General features: G+C 49.4%; 1 protein-coding gene across 2 annotated transcripts in view; it reads left to right on the forward strand.

Moving 5' to 3' along the window:
* Positions 1-21,826, forward strand: part of LOC144174367 (homeobox protein CDX-1-like) — a 31,008-nt gene that overhangs the window by 7,117 nt on the left and 2,065 nt on the right. The window lies entirely within an intron of this gene.

Here is a 21,826-nt window from a genome sequence, read left to right on the forward strand (position 1 = left end):
AATGTGGGTTACGGGACAGCAATGCGTTTCGTTTCTGCCAAACCAAGAAACACGCCTCGAAAGGTATCTAATTCACCTCACGCTATCACGTGCCCCGGTAAAAGCAGCTACTATCATTTTAGTGCCACCTGTGATTTATACTTGCGTTAACGTGCACACCATAACAGACGCGCACAGGCAGGCCACGATTATTTCCAAAGACCTAAGAGAACAAATTCGGCCCCTCATTTCTTTACGAAACGGGGAACTTGCTCGACGAGAGGGTACCCGCTGTTTTAGATCAACCCTGTCAGTAGTAACCACTGACCTGTAGACCTGCATGTGGGACGTATACACGAGCCAGCAACTTAATGCAAAAGAGATCTCTGCGAGGATGTTTCAAGATATGAACCGAAACATCATTGTTCGATCGAATGAAACAGCAGTGGGGGATCGTTAATTTGTTTTGCTTCTAATCAAATAAACACATTTTGTAGGAATAGGGGTGTTTTATTCCTGAGCGAAACCGGTTTCCCACAATTCTGCACGAGAAAATCGAGATAACATCGACATTCACTAAATCCGGCAGGAAACGTCGTTTGCGAACTACGGCTAACGTACGCACTCGACGAAATTTCTCATTCGTAAGAAATAGTGTTGGTGGCAAGACGGGACTTAACACGATTTATAGTAACTCCGTTAGGCAAAGGTTTACTGTCTTCCGCACTGCATTCGACACCCCGTCAGACACCAGTGTTCATGTCTGTATACTATATGAATGGTTAAGAGGAGTCGGTTTTCAGACTCCCTCAAGGGTGCGTGATCTTTGAGCAGAGAGTCACCCCACGCATGCGCACAGCAAAATCTCCCGTAGTCCAGTTTTCCGAGTAATTAAATTTTACAAATTTTACAAAACCAAGCCATTTGACCTCAACATGAGTCACGATCGCTAACTCAACCACCCTCCCACACCCTTTATCCTTCTCAAACTTTGCCCTCTGGTCAACGTTCGCGGAGGCTTCACACAGACGACGCCGACACTGGGTGTTTGAACAACGCGCAGTAAAAACGAAACACGAAAATAATATTTCTCTTATTCTGCATGCTTTTTTTTTTCGGCCCAGACATGGTTCCGAAACTGCTTGCTGCATACGACTTATGGAGTGAGCAGTGTTTGATTTCACTTATGGACGTAAACGTCGCATTCAGTGAACACAAGAGCGAACATCCGCCGAAAATCGCTTGGAAACTAAGTAACGATATCGAGAGAGACAGAGAGAGAGAAGGAACTTTACTTTATTTGAGCCCAAACTGGTAGAAGGAAGGGGGTGAAAGGGAGGAAGTCACCTAGCCTTCCCCGTTAGATGGCGGCCATGAGCCCGTGGGCCCTAGCAGCATCTTCCGCCAGCTGGACGAGTAGTTGTTGTAAGTAGGGGTGAGAGCTGAGCAACGCGGCCTCCCATTGCTCTTTAGTCCTGATGTTTAATGCTCTATTGGTGAACAGGGTTTCTGTGGGCATGCCCATATGATGTGTTGTAGGGTAGCTTTGTCCGCACACCACTTGCAATTGTCGGAATACGTGTCTGGGTAATATCGGTTGTAGAGAACAGGGTTGGTCATTAATGGCTGTACTAACGCAGCTACAATTAAAAATTAGCATCGCTAAAACATTTTACTAGAATACTGTTCCGCGTCATTTTATGCGACGATTTTACAGCTTTCGATGTCAGGTTTATGGAAGTCACCCCTCCTCTCCCCCTCTTCAATTTTTTTTTGTTTTTGTTTTAATGCGTGAGCAACACCCACGCGTTACTTGACTGAGTTGGCGAAAGACACCGCGTCCGTGCGTCCGTGTAACCAAGCAGCGTGAATCTGCCGGCAATATAAGGGCCTGCAGGGTTTTCATGTTTTGATATGACCGCGTATAGTTCTCCTAAAAGATGCGATTTTAGCAACGCAATTATGTAATGTAATGGAGCCTAGTTTAAACTGTCTCGGTGTAAAGGCCGTTCTCTGTAAAGCTGGCTATCCTGCAGAATGAGTTCTAGCGAAGCTTACTCATGAAAAAAAAAAAAGTTCTCGCGTGTTTTGCGACGTCACATACTCAGCAACACTGAACTCAGTCGCACTAAACACAGTGGCACTAACCTCAGAGACATAACTCGGCAAGAACTGATGCTGCCGCATTCTCGTATCATGGGGAAAGCTTAAATGCCGCCGTAGCTGTTTTGCTTTTTGTAGTTCGCTGCTGCACGCGGCCAACTGTGCATTGCTGAAGTTAACTCTTGCAATTACCATTGCCTTGAGTGACAGTCAGCCTTAACGGCTTGTACAACGACAATAAGAAAAAATGGCGAAGAACAAGAGGTGAAGGAAAGCCTGCGCTTTCCGTCAAGTTCTCACGGTTTCCTGCTCGCGGCGACCCTTCCTAATGACTTTTCATCCCCTCCGTCGGCAGTGTATACAATGGCCGTCGCGGAAGAGTGTAGCGAAGGATTCTGAAGCCCCGGCATCGGCGCCCAACATCAAAGGAAAGGGGAGCGTGTCACCCATCAGCGCGGTTCTTTTCCCCAGCCTGATAGTTCGGAAGGACACCCGGAGGAGTCTCTCTCTTTCCACTGCCAACCATCGGCGTTCTTTGCTCTTTTCCTTGGTGTTAAAGAAGTTTGAAATAGGCGCAAAGAAGAAAGCGAATGCTGTTGTTATCGGTGTCGCTCGGAACGTCTGTCGGGGCCGACCGACGTTGTCGCCTGGAGCCAGTGCAGAACCAATTAGGCCCCCGGTCGTACACTCGCGGTAGGTCGCTTTTAAAGATGCATTGGGGAGTGCGTGAAAGTTGCTGCATGCTCTTCTGTCCTCTTCTTGAACCTAAAGTTTGTCCTGCGGGCCTTCTGCTTCTGGCTGCAGCACGGCCTTCAAGACGTGCGCTAGCCCCGCCGTCTCTCGGAGGGAGAGTCGGTCTTTCTTTGGCCCCGGTGGGAAAAGACTACAGTCGCAAATGTGTTCACTTGTGGACGCGGGTTGGTAGTTCCGCCTCGAGGTGAACGGTGGCTTTCAGCGTGTGCGAACCTTCAGGAAACACGAGCATGGGGTAAGAACACAGTTGCCACAAATATACGCAACATATGAAGGTGTAGAAGTCACAGGATGGAATTGACGTGAGGTGAGCAAGCCGTTTGCACCACGCAGAAACGGCGAAAAACGCGAATAGAAGAGAGAAGGAAATGACGGAATTAACACATGGTTATTGTGCCTTGGAAGGTGAGAGCTTTACGTGTCTTGACATGCACCAAATAATGCAGAGTTCCCGAAGTCCCCCCCCCCCCCCCCCCCCCCCCCCCCCCCATACGCGGGCTCCATAGGTGCCCAGCAAGATGCCCCGTAAGTTTAAACCTACGCGGTACAGAAACGCCTCCATGCGCGCGGCCTAGAATGTGTCCCAGGAAAATCGTCCCTTCTAACACCAAGTAAAAGAAGAATCAAGAAAAAGCCGGTGGATCACGCAATCCAATGTGCCGCATTGAATCAAAGGGATTTGAAGGCAGTGATATCTTTTTTTAAAACAAAAATTTGAAGCTTCGAGACGCAAAGACTGCGCACTAGTTATTTCGATTTTCTTTCTGAAAGTAACCAAGTCCATAAAACCAGTTCTTTTTTAATGAAATATTTCCGAATGCGAGAAATTTAAGTTGTAGTTTTAGTGACTGGTAGGCATACTGACGCACTAAGCAATCGTCCGTGCAGAACCTTCAAAATCGCAGCAACGAGAAATCTGCCAGCACAGCAGAATACAATGTTAAAACCCGATCTAACGAAGTTACCGGGAACCGCGAACTTCGTGAAATCGGAACTGTCATTTTACAAGCAGTTGATTTGATGAATTCGATGTCTAAAGGGAGGCGCATCCCATTCCCAGCAGCTACTTTGACATCGTAATGGCGGCGGTCGCGGCGCTCGCCTGGCGACAATTTACGAAGCGTTAGAGTCCGCCGTGGAAAGTAATAAAACAATAGGGGTTCTGGGATAAACAAATTCGTTTCCCGGCAAAAAACCTTGTAATTTTTGCCTGCGTGCGCTTCGTTAGCATTGGCCGGACAAACATTTCGAAACAAATTCAACGCGCCCTCCGTACCTTCGTGAGCTCCAGCAAAGCGCCTGGCCTGGGGCGGCCACAGGAGCTTCAGCTGTGTGTGGGTCGTCAGCGTCCTGACACATCTTGTGCGCCGAAAACTAACTGTACGATTTCTTCATCGCTCAAAGCCTCCGTAAAAACAAACTATATGTCTCGTTTTTTTTTTTTTCTAACGTGGCGGAATAATCTTCGTGGCGTCCTGACAAAACACATTCGAAATTTCTTTTTTTCAATGTGTCTGTTTCTCGAAATAGTTCGTTAAATCAGGAATGGCGCTAAATATATATTTCGTTAGTTCGAGTTCATACAAGCATTGAGCCGTATATATGCACCTGCGGGAAAATCCGACACTGCCCGTTAGATCAGGAACTTCGTAAGATCGGGTTTCGGTTGATCGAGTTTTGACTGCATTTAAATTTTATTGTTATGTCGAGTCCTCATCACACCGTTCCCTATTGGCTCATACTCCACACACAATTTATTCTGTGTGTAGTTGTAGCAAGTATGATCTCTTCTTTCTATTCCTGTATGACACTTACTTTTTACCTTCTCCAGGTCAGTATACAAACTCCGGTATAATGGAAGGGGACTCAAGGAAGGGCTCCGTACAGACGGCTAATTAGCGAAGCTGTTACGTGCGGCCGGTGTTAGCCATTGTCACGTTGCCAGCACTTCGCGCGCACCACCGCCGCTCCCAGCTGCCGGCCGTTATCGCTTGAGCTGTGTTTCACGCATTAGCTCGCCTCGCTGCCCGCACGCTCTGCTGAGAGAGAGAAGAGACCCTTCACTCCCTCCGATGCCCCGTTCCCACTTACCAGTTCCGGTAGATGTGAGAGTGTAGCTACGTCATCCATTAACCCAGTAGATCTCTCCCCCTTTATACTGTTCAACTCCCCTGCAACCTGGTTGTTTTCCCGCTGGCGCATGAGGTTGCGCCGGGGGAGTTTTCTGCGCGACCGCCAGGTTTTCCATTCGGTTAGCCATTGAAAGCTTCGCCTTAAAATGCACAAAACATATCCGGCTCCGAACTCGCAATTAACAACCAGCCTATATCAACGTCCCCCGCCTGCGCATATTCGGACTAACCATTTCAAAAAGATAGCTCAGGGGCCCCAACAATCCTCTCGCTTCAGCTCGTGCACCTCATGCATCGCGTCTTTCATCGCGGCCTCGGTCTTCAGGAAACCGACACTCTTTGCCTCAAACAAGCCATCCTCATCAGCCGATTCGCGTATGGTGCTCGATGCCTAGCTCTAAAACCAGCCGACACCTCTAAACTAAACGCGGCGATTCGCCAAACGTACAGCCCTGTACCTATCCTAAAGATAGCAGCCATGACATTCACAATACATGAGAAGTCCAAGAAGCACACCACCTCTCAACCACAACGACTCACACTTACTCGTATACGGTAAGTGCAATGCTGCTCGGACTAAGATACTCCACCCAAACTTAACCGGAAGATCCCATTCTTCCCTCTGGCTATACGGCAATACACAATGCTCCCATCCCACAGAATGCGCATTCCACACATAACGAGTCACGCAGAGCAGCAAAAGCACAAACAGCATCACTTCCCATGCACTGGCCAGTTCCGGTCAAAAAAAAAAAAAAAAAAACGCACGCCGCCGGCGTCATCGCTACTCAAGGAACAGAGCTGCAAGGAACTGCAGCGACTTCCTGCAGCAAACAAAACATCTTTACCGAAACAGCTAAAAATATTGTCATCGCCCTCGCTTCCACAAAAGGCGAATAATTTTTAACCATCAGTGCTGACCGTCAAGCCGCCTGCCGAAGCTACGTGGGCGTAAAAAATCAGCTCACACTGACCACCCTACAAGAAAGCAAGCCAACCACAGAACGTCAAATAATCTGGTTCCTTCAGGTCAGTAATCCCTACAAAAAAACTAGGCGTCACACGCCCCCCTTCCCTTCAGTTACAGCGGGCCGTTTCCCCAGAGGGCAATTAACCCCAAGCTCAAAAAACGCTAAAGCTCACATCATTTCAAACACACGCCGAAATACTCGGCCACTACAAGAACGACTGCCGCATCCTCCATCCACACCTTCATCCAGACCTCCATCCACAGTCACACCTCTCGCAAGATGAAGCCACCACCTTCCGGATACTATACGAACGAATACCTAGTTGCACAACACCCTTCCATACGCGTACGATGTACCTCAAAACCTATCCCGCCACATGCAAGGTCTAACCCGAAAACAGGCACTGTTTGCAACCTGGGATGGGAGTGCCAGCAGCACCCAATCCTTACCCTTAACCTGGCGGAGCTGCTCACTAGCTCCCACTTCTCGGACCAGTGACGACTGGGGGAAAGGTACACGGATGGCCAGCAAGATACATGGCATCCGTGGCTGAAGTCGCCTCACACTGGTCGGAGCCCTTACACCAGCCCCTCGACTCAAAGCAATGAAGTTTGCTCATCATTATCATCATCATTTACAATTACAAACAAAATTTGGTTGGCTGACAACTGTTCAAGTATTCGGTTGCGAGTACACCTTCTATTCTCGGCCACTGCATTTTTGCAGTAAGCTTGAAAGCGTATAACGGCTCTCCTGTAGACGCATGTTAACATGCATCTTCACGACGTCCGGGAACACATCGCGGAAAGGGCAAGGGAGGGAGCAGGCCGTGCCTCTGGCGCAGATGACAACAGAAACACGTATTTGCGTGCGGCAAACTCTGTGTCGTTCCGCGCTCAGCTGCGCGAACCCGCGGTATCGGGCGGCCCGTCACTGATAGCGCATCGGCGACATCAAAGGGCTCGCGAAACTGAACGTGTGACAAGAAACAGCGCCTCCTCTCCTTCCTTAAAGGAGCCACCTTGAAGGGACCTGTCAACGAGGCCACTTCACGGTCGCAAAGACGACGACACCAGGGAGAGCAGGCAACGGCTCGTTTGCGAGCATGTGACCGCATTTGACCTCTTCATACGAAAGGGGCTCTAGAGGCTACATTAACTTTCGCCTCGACTGAAACGTCAAGCTCTCAACTCTCGTGGCTTTTGTTGGACGAGAAACGACGCTTTTACTGTTGAGAAATATCGCCTAAAGTCTCACCTTCCACGCCGCCACCTGCAAATTCCGCCCTGAACGCTGCGCACTATACCAAATGACCTGGGACTACCCCCACAGCTCTTCCCTCTACCCCATTTCCTACCCCTCCAATGAGCAGTGGGCAGGCATGCAGCAAGCGAACCCCTGCGATCAGCCCCAGCTGGTCAGAAGGACACTCACTTCAGCGTCCTCCCGGGGACTACTTGACCTGATAAGAAGACCTCTTATCGCCGTGGGAACAGAAAATTATTAATACTTTATTCCTCCTTCTTCTGGGATTTCCCTTCCCAAATTTTCTCCGATTTTTTCCCTTCCTTTCGTGGCGTAAAAATGCATGCCACAGGAGGTGAGGTACATGTGGCCGAATAGTAATGTCACCTAAATAGGGGAAGGAGTAGAGCTATACCTCGTGATTGGATAGCAGCGTGAACCGTGAAATCGGGGGTCTTTTTGGTCGCCTCTTGCTGGAATAGTAGTATTAGCAGTAGACGAAGCGACGAATGGGTGTAGTTTGAGGGTTCGAACTCACAAATACCTTGAGTCCACCCGTTAATTACAGGCAAAAAACATGGCCGGAATCAAAGCTCAAACCGTGAGGCCTGTATGTGGTGTTTAAGCCAGAACGTCGTTGCTCGTGTGGTGTTTAAGCCAGAACGTCGTTGCTCGATAACGTTATTTAGCTCCAGATGGTGCTTTTTTAAAATATGTGGTAAGAAATCGTTACCAGACTTACGTTATCGCTTATCTTACATTCGCAGACGCGTTCATTTTAGAAAAACGCTCCAACCTTTGCCCATTTTTATTTTTAAAAGACATAAAGCTAAGAAAATGTGCGGTGTTGTGAATGCGTTTTTTAGGCTTTTGACGCTCTCTACGTTATTAAACAACTGTTGCTGTCTAAAGTGGTTCACTTCTGTCTACCCAGACAAACTCGTCATTCAAACCTAGATCCGTTTTATCGTTTTACCACAACGAGGCTTTTCCTGTAATCCGGCATTCTGCGGTGCAGAACGCGGCGTGCGTGCAGAACTCTGATAAGCTGAGTTGCGACGTGTGCAGCGGTATGCCGTAAGATATTGGCACGCAGGAAGCGAAATCTCCATTACGTTTTGATACTCGAAGAAAAGCGATAACAGGTCGCCTCGGAAGCGGGCCAGATAACAATTACCTATTAATAGAGGATTATATCCACACAACGGCAAACGCTGAACCCAACAAAGTGGAGGAAAGGGAGGGGTCAACTGGATGATGGCAAAAAGGGGGACTTTGATAAAGCTGCGTGATTGCTATTTGAAACACAGTGCGCAAAAAAAAAAAAGGAAACACTTGGACACCCTGGAATCAGGCCGTCTGCCGTGCTAGACAGCATTTAGCTTAACTGGATTTTCTTGTCAAGAATATGCGCACCAAGCTCACTGCTTCGTCTGTACCCCATTCTTCGTGTTTCTTACTTTCATTATATGGTGTTCGTTTTTACCTTTTTTTCTTTCTTTCTCTAATCTCCTTACTTTTATTTCTCTAGTCATCTACTGCTAATCCATCCTAATATTTAAATATTTTTCTTTCCCTACAAAAATTACCTAATTTCTTTCGGTAAGGCGCCCATTTCCTGGCCAATCCCCCTGAGTGGGTACGCGCCATTTCACTGGAACCACCACCACCACCACACAAAAAGCGTACAGCTGAGCAGCCAGACTAATCACACCAACATCACAATTCAGTGAGAGCGGAAGGAGTTTCTAGTCGTATTCAACAAATGTGAATTCTATGCAATCACTGCTGAGGGCGTGACGTCACGTTTGAGGCAAACGGATGCAGCGACATGCAATACCGTCTCAGCGTCAATTCGTTGAAACTCAGGCGCAAGTTTGCGTTGAAATGTATACTTATAAAGCTTGGTTTTGGTTTTATTTGGTTTCTGTAGGGAAATATCCCCACAAGGAATACGAGTCATTGCAGTGGCCTGTAAGCAAGTTTTTGGACAAAACGTTGTTACACAAGTTTCTTTTGTTTTACATTCAGCTTCATAACATGATTGATTGATTGAATGATTGATCATTATCTCCTGTTTGTATTGGGGTCATGACCTGTGTATCTGCTGTGTATACTCCCAAATTTAGCGCTGCTGTTAGCTAGAGACTTCTTCCTCCACTAGCAATCCAGTCTTCTTTTGGTTACCCCTGCATCCTTGTAGTTAACTTATTCTGCATAACGTTTCAATGAATGGATACGATCAGATTAGAACGCAATGTGCCCTGGTCGTTTCTGTTTCCTTTCCGCGAACCACATCGTTTTGCTAGTTATGTTACAGTTTGCTTTCCTGCATTACATAAGATGTTGCAGTGAAGCCATTTTTACGCACGGCATACATGTGGCGTTAAATGTAGTGATTTTTAACTGACGGACGTAGCCGTCATATGGTTGCACACTGGATCAATGGTATACCTATTTCGGTTTTAATAAAACACCCGTTATAATAAACGACAGCACCGGTCAAATTCAGTTCTGGCGCTCTTACGGCAGTAAACCTCAATATTGTAAACTGCGAGGCCAAACAAACTTAGTGTACTAAACAACAGTCTGGGCGGGCCTTTTGACGCCACTGCTAATAATATTGCGGGACGTATGCGACAGAATTCCGCTACCCACGACCACGACCGTGTATGCGACCCACATACACGAGTTTCGCCAAAGTGGCGGAGAATACAGCCGCTCAAGTAGCCGTGATCCGAAGGTCGGGGGTTCGGTCCCTACACTGGCGTGTGTTCTCTCCGGTTTCTTTTTGCAGGGCATAAAAAAAATTCTATATTTCACCCGTATAAGTGACGAACTACTTCCTGTGTGCCCTCCTTACCGTTCTTGACTGGCGACTTTTCTTTCCGTGTTAAGGCGACAAGCCCTTCATTTTAACTATAGTATATAGTACTGTGAGCGACTTTTTACTCGCGGATACACACAAATACGAAGTTTCGCAATATTTTGGGGCAGTGGTACGACTTGCATCAAATTTTATCGCAATTCCTTTTATTTCATCATGACAAGGGTTTAATCTGAGTACGCATTTCTCCATCTCCACTTACGCGCGCATTTTTTTCGCAATCCCCATTAGAAGGATTTAAACTCTGCGTACGCATTTTTCTATCTCCATTTACGCCCGCATTTGACAATCTGCGGCCCTTCTCACGTAAGCGGGGGAGATTGCGCAGCGCGCGTGACGTCAGCGGGCGCGTGGAGAAGCGCGCGCATAAAATATGGCCCCGGCCGTGGGCGTGGCCGCACGTTCTCGCCCGCCACCGCCGCTGCAGGCGGCGTCTCGACTCCGCACCCTTCTAATCGGGCCGCTCATAAATCCTCTCCCAGCGGCTTCTTTCCCTCCATCCTCGCTGCGGCGGCGGACGCAGCCCTTTACGCCAGGCAGACTGCCTCTCTCCACAATGCAGCCTGCTCCTCGCACTCTCGTTTTTTCTCATCCTTTTTTTCCTCCAACTTTTCGCGCTGCCAAAGCTGTTTCCCTGTTTGTGGAGTGTCCATTTCTCCTCCTCTATTCCCCTTTTCGGCTGCGCCTCGCAAACCTCCTGTTATCGGCAAGCTTCGTGCACTTAAGAACACCCTGGGTGTTGGCGCTAAGGCCCCTAAAATTTTAGGGGCCTTAGTTGGCGCTGAATCAGAGTGGCGTCTTACGGATCTAGAGCGCGTGCGAACTGAGACGTCATACGGTAGACGGAAACGTCATTCGTTCCGCATGGAGCCTGTATACGCAGCAGCGTTACGTCTCGTGCGAGGTGTGCCTTTGCGCGCAGGGCATATTATAGAACGTGGTGCTTTATGTATGGCAATCATTCAGTGGCGATGGCTTATGGCAATTGAAAAAAAAAAAATGCAAGTCCTTTATCAGGAAGAGTGTCAGACAAGGAGACACCATCTCTCCGAGATTATTTACAGCTTGCCTCGAAGGGCATTTACGAAGCTCGGTTGCGATACGAATATATGGGTAATATCTGGGCCGCGTGAGGTTTACATATGGCATTGTCTTATTTAGTCAGTCCAGGCAGGAGATACATAACATGTTCCAAAAAGAACTCCACTTCGAAAGCTCAGTGTTGATAACGATGGTGATGATGCCTTCAGAGGAGTAGGACGAGGAGTAACCTCTTTCGTGCTGATGTCCGGACTACCGCCTGGTAAGAGGCTTCCCCAAATCTGAGATCCACCCGGGCCCGCTCCACCAGGCTACGCTTGGAGGAGAGGTCGGAGTCGGTCAGCTGTTCCGCCACTTCACGTACGTGTGTTGCGGATTGCGAGTAAGGGATCGGGAATAGTCGACCCTCCCTTACTATAATCAGACTCCTTCAATGCTTTTGAAGGACTCTGCTATAATGCTATAGGGTGCCAGGATCGGGGCAGTATTTACAAGTAGCGGGGTAAAGGGTGGGGTATATGACGTGCGGTAGGGCATTGTGGGGGTAATGGTTCGTTTGCAGTCGTTGGAACATGGTTGCTTCGGTTCTGGGTAGGAGTTGGTGGGGTGCTAAATATTGCTGGCGCCCGGGCCGACGGTATATTAACAAAGGATCAGAGGCAGTGATGGTCATCGCGCTCCTCAGATAAATTCTTCACTCAGTTCTATCCTCATAGAAATGAGAAGCGGATTGAAACGACGTTATTTCATTTCCCCAGGCAAGGTATAATGTATTTCTTAAAAAAAAATTGTGACATACACAATAGTGGGGTCGCAAAGGATCCCAGCGAAAACAACGCTAACGCCGTCACCGTCAACAGTATACATGCTTGTGGAATACCGCGGCCGCTGACTAAATAGCCTGGAAGCACAGACTAAAGCTCGAGACGGAGGTGATCAGGTAGCCTGCTTCAAAGACACCTACACAGTCCGTGGTTTCGCTCACTGCAACAAAGCGGAGTACATAAGAGGCAAAATTTTCGCCTTCGACAATAGTTGATATAGGCTAGCTCCCCCATTTTTGTCGCGTGTGTAGACCGAGAAAAGCCGCTCCTCTCCTTCTCACTTCAGCACAGCCTCTCCCTTCGGACACCTGCTCGCCTCCGGCACTTCCTATTTTGACGCAAGATGGCGTATATTGCCAATGAAAAAATATCCTCACAACAATGCACGTGTGCTTAACAGTGAAGCCGACTTTAGGAAGATCGGCGTACGATTGGTCTTTGTAAGCTGGCTTTCCCTCACTGTCTGTGGCTTAGTGACGTCTACTCACAAAGAAAAATAGGCGGAAACGGGCACGAGCGCGGCTGAATGAGACCACCAACGACGATCGGGCCGATATCGCCAAGAGTAAGCACGATGCCCGTCAGGACCCCGAATACCGCGAGGCAAGAAACACAAGACTTCGGCGTGGGTACAAGCGCGCTAAACGCTTCTTCACCACGACGGCGCGGTTTGGGCGGGAATTTGTGGCCAACCAATAATTAATTGACAGACAGCTTCACTAGTCATTCATCTTCATGGAGTGGAACGGAACTGATATTTATTAAAAAATCAGGGAAGCTTGCACTCATGCGCAAAACTTGAATGGCGAAGCTGTTGAAGGTGCGCAATACCGGGCACGTATACGTTAAGTTTCAGTATCATCGTTTTAGGTGCGGAGTATACCTTAGGACTGAACAATGTCCGTCCGCGTCCATGCCCATAGCATTTACAATCGCAAAAAATCACGCAGGCACCGGCAGGATTCCAGCCTGTGTCTGGTATACTATAGACCAGATAGATAGTGTCAGTTGTCTTACCCATTCGGCTGCGACCGTTAGTTAGTACCCGAGAGTCAAACGGCTTACTCCCTGGCCTGTAACGGTGCGGAGTACCTTAGGGCCTCCCAATGTCCGTCCGCGTACATCCGTGCGCACACCACCATCGAGCGAAAATCAAGCGAAATTCGACTTGAGCCGGGAGTTGCAGTTTCATTTAGGGAATAATCAAGGTGCAACTCACGGCTCAAATCGAATGACGATCGGGGCGCAACCTGGATGCCATTTCGAGTCCCCGTACTCCGCACCCTCGCCATCAACCACGGAGTGAAAATGCTGCCATTTATTTGCATAGTTTCGGTGCTAGTAATCGTCGTCATATGCATCGAAGAGGTCGTCGTCTTCTTGGCGGTGAGTGGTGGATGCAAGGTCATCCTCGGCATTGTAGACTTCCACCAGCTCGACTCGAGTCATCGACTCGAGACAGCGGTTGCGAGATTTGCAAGTCATCTCGGGAAGGGTTGGCACACTCGTAGCCATATCTCCAATTATCCGTAATGCCTTCTAGAGAATGAGGCCGCCGCTGTGACCTCTCCCAAGCAAGGTGCCTTTTCATCTTTAGCATTAGCTGGAGAATTTGTTTTGTGCTACAGCCACTGCGCGACCCAGGGACTCGACGGGCGCCGCGAGTCATGCGCTCACGAGCGCTCGCCATTTGCTCGCTCCTCGGGGTGGGGACACTCGGCGGTCGCTGCGAGGAACGCGCTCACGAGCGCTCGGCATTTTCTTCTTTTTTTGCCACGGCGAACTTGCGGCTTGTAAAACAGTTCCGCTGTTAAAAAAAAATTTAGTAGAGCGATATACGGGCGATGGCCAGTTAAGTGTGACGGAACAACGAGTTCTCGACGTTCAGCGTTTACTTGATATCTTCGCCATGGTTGTTTATAGCGCCAAGGCAGGACTTGCAAAGAAGTCAAGTTTGGATAGCTGGAAAAATGCTTAGCGAAGATGGCGTATATGTTTTTGTACTAATTGATGAACCGAGACCACAAATTTAGGTGTAGAAAAGTTCGGAAAAAATCCACAGTCGTACTGTGGTACCACACCGCATTATAGTGGTTGGTTGGTTGGTTGGTTGTGGTATAGGGGAGAGGCAAAGGAAAGGAAGTGCACTAGGGATATTTCGGAGCTCGTCAGGGAGCTCACCGGCATACAACCCAGTGCGGAGGAACTTGAAGGGAAGTAGAGGGGGGAGTGAAAGAATAAAGTAGAGTGTTAGAGAGATAGAGAATGATATAAACAAAGGAGAAAGAATGGGAGATCGGGCGTAAGTCCCGGCACATCAGTCAGTTCCTGCAGTCCGGGCTACAGCCGCTGCGTGAGGCCGGTCGTCTCCAGGTAATGAAACAGATGGGCGAAGGCTTCCCGTTGGGTTGCCGCAGGCCCCTTCGTAAACAGAAGGTTCTCCATGCCGGCGCTGGGAAGGCCTCGACGCTGGAGTGCTCGGTGGAGCTCTGCCCTCGGCGCCGCGTGGTGGGCGCAGAAGCAGAGTAGGTGCTCCTCTGTCTCTGGTTCAGAACAGTCCGCACATGTAGGGACACGCGGCACTGGACGCTTCTTACGCAGACGATCTTTTTGCTGCAGTTTGCCATAACTTCTTATCCCAATTTCACATCTGGCAGATAGCAATCCATTTCTAGGTCCTTTTTGCCCATTTTTTTTTTTTTACTGTTGGATTAATCTGCTCGTTCATCCAGCGATTCCCTCGTACTCAACTAAAGTCAGCTAAATGCAAAGCGACGGTCTCGGTCGTTGTTCCGTAAAAGGCGGTATAAGAGTATATTGCCAAAGGGTGTTCGCACCACTCGGGACGCCGGGCGTGTCCAAGTAATGAACAAGGGCTAAAAAAAAAAATCGAAGTTCCTTTTTTTAAAAGAAAGGAGGTTAAAATCAGTCTTGGGTAACCAGTTACTAGTAACCCGTTTCCGGTAACTTTTAACTGTAACTAGTTACTTTTTAGTTAGACTAACTTGTAACTGTAGCACTGTTACATTTTTACACAGTATCTGTAACAGAAAATACCGTTAAAGTTACTTTGTTAACAGCGACGCTGTTTAGAAAATCGTAATTTCCCGTTTCCGCAGTTAAAAATGTCAAAAAATTGCCGAACGCGTGCACGTGTGCACGCGCATTTAGCGCGGGCCTCGCGGCGGCCTCCCGTCAATTAGCAATACCAAAAACATGCCTAACGCTCGAGTGTGCGTGGCTCGCGACGACCACCCAGCGTCCCCTGCGCACGTTTGTCAAGCCAAGCATACTCATGGGCCAAGATTGCGGCGACTAGCCGGCAGTTAAAACACCAAGATAATGCCGAGCGCTCATGTGTGCGTGCCTCGCGGCGACCGCACAGCGTCTCCAGCGCACGTTTGTCAAGTCAAGCATACCCACTTAGGGAAATTGACAAAGATTGGCCGAAAAAAAACTCAGCGTTCGCCGTAACCACGGCAACACTTGCTCGGAACGAGAAAGACACGTCGCAGCGTACGCCCCTCCAAGGCGATGCGCAATGATTATCACTTCCAAAAAAATGAAGGAAACTCACCCTTATAGCAACAGTGATGGGGTAAAGGTGGTGGGGGCAGCGAAGAGGCAAATCGGCTGCAATCGTGGACTTAAACCTTCGTGATGGTCGTGAAGGTTACGTACATACTCGCTACCTTCTATTATTACGCGTTAGTGTGAGCTTCCTTAATTTTTTCTTATACATCAAACAGCAACACTCGTTAAAGGCCAACGTACGGGTCGCGGTTTTCGCTTTTTCGAAGTTTCTTCTTTTTATGTCATCCTATCCCCCTTTCACGTTTCGACAAAACTGATCCCGTCGCAGTTTACCGCTAAGAGCATTATCTTCCCTGCAGAAAACCACCAAGGTCAGAGGTCGGTCTTTACGGTGATTTCTTAAAATTTCTTTTCTGCCGTCTTGAGTGAAGTGAAAACAAGCAAAAAAAAAACTGGGAATTAGATCTCCGCCGAGTAGGACACTGTCCTACCATTGTGAAGGAAGACCACCGCAGAGGGGCCCACGGGGCGCCCATAACGACACAAAGCTTTCACCAACAACAACAACAAAAAGTCAATGCAACAAAATGAGTTATACAGCGATTGTTGGAGTGCGGGCTTCAGTGTGATGCCTTTTAGGTTCCCTTCGTTTAGAATTTTACCACGAGTAATTTCGAGACAACCCGCACGGATTCGTATGTTTCTCATTTGGTTTGTAATCTATTATTTGGTTTTATACAGCAGCGAAAAAGTGACGACGTTACTTTTTTTACAGTAACTGTAACTGTAACTGTAACAAGTTACTTTCGCAAACTCTGTAACTGTAACAGAGTTATTTTTTTGGCTTGGGTAACTGTAACTGTAACACTGTTACGTCTTACTGGTAACGCGCCCATGACTGGTTAAAATGCGAAGCTTGCTCCCGTGCAACCTGAGTGAAAGCGAAAGTTCCAAATCCAAACTGCTCCGATCGTGTCGGATTGGCGAAATCGGGCAGACGTCGGTTTTATAAAGCGAGGAACCCAGTTTCGATTCCTACAACGGGAAGCGTTTTTTTTTTCTTGAGGCGCTTCGCGTTTTACTACCCCCCCACCACCACCACCATCATCATCATCATAATCATCATCATCATGGGACCTTTGTGGAAACCCATTTTCTAAAGTTGGCTTTCCTGCAGTGCGTTCTCGTGTTACGATCTACGGCGTAAGAGAGAAATAAACGTTTAATAAAAAAATTGGGCCCATCTCCCCGCGAGGGGGACCCGAGTAAATGCGTCGCATAGGGGGTGGGTGTATTGCGTTAACGTTTAGTGTTTGGGGAGTTGGTGGTAGTGAATGCGTTGTATCAGCAGCTTCTTGACGTAGTTTGAATGAGTCAAGGATATAAGGCGCGTTCGTAGCCTTTCATTCTGTGTCGGTTTTGTGGCGCAGTGGGAAGAGCACCATGTACCTCGCGTTCCGCCCACAGGTAGTGAATGCGTTGTATCAGCAGCTTCTTGACGTAGTTTGAATGAGTCAGGGATATAAGGCGCGTTCGTAGCCTTCCATTCTGTGTCGGCTTTGTGGCGCAGTGGGTAGAGCACCATGTACCTTACGTTCCACCCGCAGGGTCGTGGGATCGAAACCTGGTGCCGGTAAGTATTATTTTTTTATATAGTGTAGGGGGAGGGGTGCGGACCTGTTGTTGAGAGCGAGGAGGGTAGCGTGATGCGGGAGAGGAGGAGTGGGGGAGAGGGCGCGCCTGCGCGCTGAGCTGTTGCGGACGGACGGCGGACGCTACATGTGAGTTAAAGAAATGCTTTAAAACGAGCAAATTTTGTGCTAGACGACTTCTTGGTGCGCCGCAAGGTCCGAGCAGGTCAGCCGGTCCACCCACTGCTCGTAAGTAGGGTTGGGGATTGGAGATAAAGACGGGGATTGCTGGCATTCCCATACCAGGTGGTATAGGGTGCCAGAGGATGGGCAGTAGGCACAGGTCGCGTAGTATTGGGTAGGGTACATTTTGCGGATGAGTGTACGGTGGGGGTAAGAGTTAGTTTGTAGCCTTCGGAGGGTAGTGGCTTCGAGACGACTAAGGCGAGGGTGAGGGGGAGGATATCTGCGGCGGCTGAGGCGGTAGTGGGTGAGGAGATCAGGGGGGGGGGGGGGGGGTGAGAGGGGTATCTGGGCAAGGAGTCTGCCGGTCGGAGACGGCCTGGCGTGCATATCTCGCAGGCAGCGGCGTGGGCAGCATCGTTTCCGTGGAGGTCAGCGTGGCCGGGTGCCCCGATGAGTTGGATGTCGGGTAGTTCGTAATTAGCCTGAAGGATGCGGAGAGCTGTGGGAGTAATGCGGCCGCGAAGATATCGGCGGCATGCATCTTGCGAGTCACTAAGTACGGTGACGTAGTCTTTGGCTGTAGTGGCTGCTAGCGCAATGGCTGCTTCTTCGGCCGTTGTGGCAGTGGTGGTGCGGATAGTGGCTGCCGTAAGCTGTTGAAAGCGGTGGTCGACAACGGCAACGGCGTAAGCTCGCTGGGTGAGCGATGTATACAAAGCTTCGCTTTAATAATAACGCCGCCGCTCACCCGCCACCACTGATAAAGTGGTGTTTTCACTCAATATTGTATACAATATTGAGTGAAAACATATAGATATATCTACATGTCTGCGGTGCATCCACGTGCATACACAAACAAAGAACGCATAGAAAAAGGGGGGTAGCTGCGTCGCCTCGCGGTACACGCGTAATCTGGACTTGTGCATTGATTCGAGACGTCCACCTCGGAAGCCTGTTTCACCCTGGCATTCTGAATCCTTCCTCCACTCGACCCTCCAGGGGAGGAGATCCTTTAATTCGATTTCCCCATGCATAAACATTGCGGAATCCCCTCAGCCGAGTGGAGAGCAAAGGGAGTGCAGTAGGGACTCAGAATGCCTTGTCTAAACATCTGACCTCCATCCTGCAACGCCCAGTGCCTTCTGTACGTCCGTGTTGGCCGTCGTGACTGATGCATTCTTTTGTTTTAGTGCCACTATAGCCAACAGGCCCGCGTTATAACGAAGTCCCCGAAACAGGAAACTGCTTTCGCTGTAAGCGATACTTCGTTCTAAGCGATATTTGCACTCAGTGCACTGCAGATAGGACCACAAAACACTTTGAATAAAACAAGCCTCAGGCAATATAGCGATTTCGTTACAGCGAGAGTTTACTGAGCACCTATAAGAGCGCTGATTGACGCAGCATTGGTGGCACTTATGCGTGGCGTGTGCGCGCAGTGAGGATGCGTTTTCGGCTGCCGGCCACGCATGCCAGTATCGTGCAACCCTTCGGCGGCGACAGTCATTGACCGACCTTGTTGCGGAAATGCGCGGCCCCGTCCCCACGACGACCCCGCTGATCTCGGTGTGCTCAAAAGAGTTTCGGGCCCGGGCGCGCGCGTGCCCTGTTTGCCTTGCTCTCTTCCGGCGACGGCGGCGCGCTTGTGCGGCCGGCGGAGGCGTCGGAGCCGATAGCATTGTGCGCTTATCGGCCGGGGCCCCGCTGGCGGCTAATCCGCCGGATCATCTAAACTTTGCCGACGCCGACACCCCGCGTCACTGCTCGTACGCAAGCAGACGGCCGCACCCACGGCGCGTATACGCATTGGCTTCAGGTCTGTGTTTGTTGGTAAAATTTGCATGCCCGAATTCTTCCGGTTTGCCATATTTATCTGCGTGGGATTTCACACAACAGAATAAATTGTTGGAGGCACAGGGCTTCGTCGTAAAAAGTATACTTTTCTACAACTTATACCTAAGTTGCTGAACGGAGAATGACTCTTGTGTAGTGTAAAGCTGCATTAAACAGTAGAACATGCCTACTGGCCACTGGAGGGGCTAACGCTGCGATCGCCTTGACGTCACAGGTATACGGTACCCGGTCCTGTATATCTAACTGCGGTAGGATCGGGCATCCTATAGGCACGTTGCGCTGATATTTGTCTCGCAAGCAGCGGCGCCGTTTTCTGTATCCTGGTGGTTCGGGGGGTCATTTCTTGTAGGAAAGGTGCCGCGCATATCACGGGCTCGGTTCGTAGCATTAATATTACGTAAGTGTCGGCGCCCGGTCCTAGACAGCAACGGCCGGGATTATCACAAGTCACGCACGGGCGCCCACACAAAGAAGACATCGAAGGTAACGTCATGATAACAAGGCCGAGAACGACGAACAGTTTAAGTGGTGCAGACGAAAATGCGATAGCTGTTGATATTGTAGCGGACCATTAAGATTGCCGATAATACAAATGGCAGGAAGGAACCGGTGCATTCATCACGGCCGTCTTTCTTTACACTGTGTCTCAGTGTCAACCCCATAGATCTTAGCAAGGCATGCTGCAGGCAGTGGGTGAAAACGGGTCGAGGAATCGCCACTCCTTTACCGATGCCCTAACGTGCACTACAGGCAACTTTAGTAGGAAAAGTGCTGCACTCAAAGCGGCCTCTGTCCGGTGCAACGTGCCTATAGAAATTATCCAACAACTATAACAACTGAGTGTTGACAGTGGTTTTATGTGCAACCTCATTAAGGAGTGCGGCATAGTGCAATACAAACGAGATAGAGTGTACATATATAGTTTGGGTGACGTACGCGGGCAACCTAAGGAACGGAATGGCCCACGCAATGGCGAGCGCGCGAGATTCCATGCTCCGATCGCTTCCCCGTGGTCGCACGCGAGGAGACAAGAAGGAAGAACCCAAGATTCCATGCAGCGAACACCTTATTTCAACAGGCTTACCCGAAGGAGCGCAGATTTTAAGGCATAAGGCCCGAGCAGGAGCCACTTTGACCGAGGACTTGCTGTCCATCTGTACAGCTTCTAACGCCACAAGTCGTACGGGGAGAGGAGGAAGACGAATTATTGTGGTAGCGGTCCCCACAATGACGTTTTTGTTGCTTTTCGCACTTTCGCGGTCTATCGAAGAGGCATTACTGCCTGTGTTACACAGCTTCAAGCCGTACATAGGCACACTATCAATATCAACTAAATTATTCTTTACCTTTAACTCCAGCCCACGCAAACGAACTATTATATCCACAGCTCTATCCTCTGGCCTCGCCTCGACCGGCACATCGCCCACGTGGGGGGCCTTCACTCCTTCATTCCGTCTAAGCGCGTTCCCGGCCCACTAGAACCCCATTTTCGGCATCCGGACACGGCTGCTTCAAATAAAGTTTGCTCTCTCTCTCTCTCCTATACAGTAGAGCATAACCTGCAATGTTGTTTTGGAGTTCTAGATCTTCTCGATCCTCGCCGTTTATTTTTTTAACTTCGCTCGCTTAGTAAGCGCGACTTCTGAACTGTTCGTATGTGGGCCAAAGGCGCCGGCGGTCCACGTAGCCTGTGGAGACTCATCTGTTGTGGCGCCACAGAGGGGGCATCGGGCGAAATCTCGCGGAAACTGGTGATTTGCACAGTGGGGCACTCGAAAAACGAAGGAAGCAGCTCTGCTGGAAAGCTTACCGCCTTTGAAGACCTCCGCCTCGTATCTCAACCGGACGCGTGCTCTTAATTAACCAGTCACGCAGACTACGATAAAACCCCGAGGAGCGGCGCCACCGCGTATCGGAATCGATACCGTCCACATGTCCCGTGGAAAGCGATCAGCTGGGCGTGTGTGCACAAGAAGGGGCCGGCGCGGGCAAGGTTACGTTTCCGCTTCTTAGCACGAGAGCGCTACAGCTGCGCCACTTGCGAGTAGCCCCGTCCTGTGCGGGAAGCCAACCTTAAAGGGGCCATAGAGGCAAAATACAACTTTGTCAAATTCAAAGAAAGACTAGCCTTTGGTAGCTCACTCCACTCCATTTTACCCACGAAATACGCTGTTAACCAAAAAACGCAATAAATGTCGAGAAACTTTCAAATTTCGCGCCATAATGACGTAATATGGGCAGCAGTGAAGTTATATAGAACAACACTAAAAACATGGTTATCAATGTATTCACTGCACGTTAACATTTAAGTGACACGATCATACAAAACTACAGGCATTACAATCGCCCAGTCACGCAACTTGGCGGTGGCTTTGGCCGCCAATCGGACAAACAAGATTCTGTGACGTCATAGGGACGTCACTGGGAAGTGGCGGGGGAGTTGCCACTGCTTCCTGTGTTTTGCTTAATATCTCGTATGTGTTCGAGATTTGTGATAAAATTGGTATCATTGTTATCGGTACAACGCGTGCGGTCTCTATAATGAACCAAACATATTTTGCCTTCATGGCCCTCTCAACAATAGAACCCTGAGTCAGAAAGAAAGAGGAGTGTGTGTTTCCGTTGGTAAGCAGAGCCTGGGCATGCGCGGAGCGGCTCGCCTGTTGAGCGTTAGAATGCCGAGCCG

Source organism: Haemaphysalis longicornis, unplaced genomic scaffold (assembly GCF_048455015.1).
Source record: "Haemaphysalis longicornis isolate Haplotype H1 unplaced genomic scaffold, Haemaphysalis longicornis Haplotype H1 scaffold_3, whole genome shotgun sequence".
NCBI classification, from domain to species: domain Eukaryota; kingdom Metazoa; phylum Arthropoda; class Arachnida; order Ixodida; family Ixodidae; genus Haemaphysalis; species Haemaphysalis longicornis.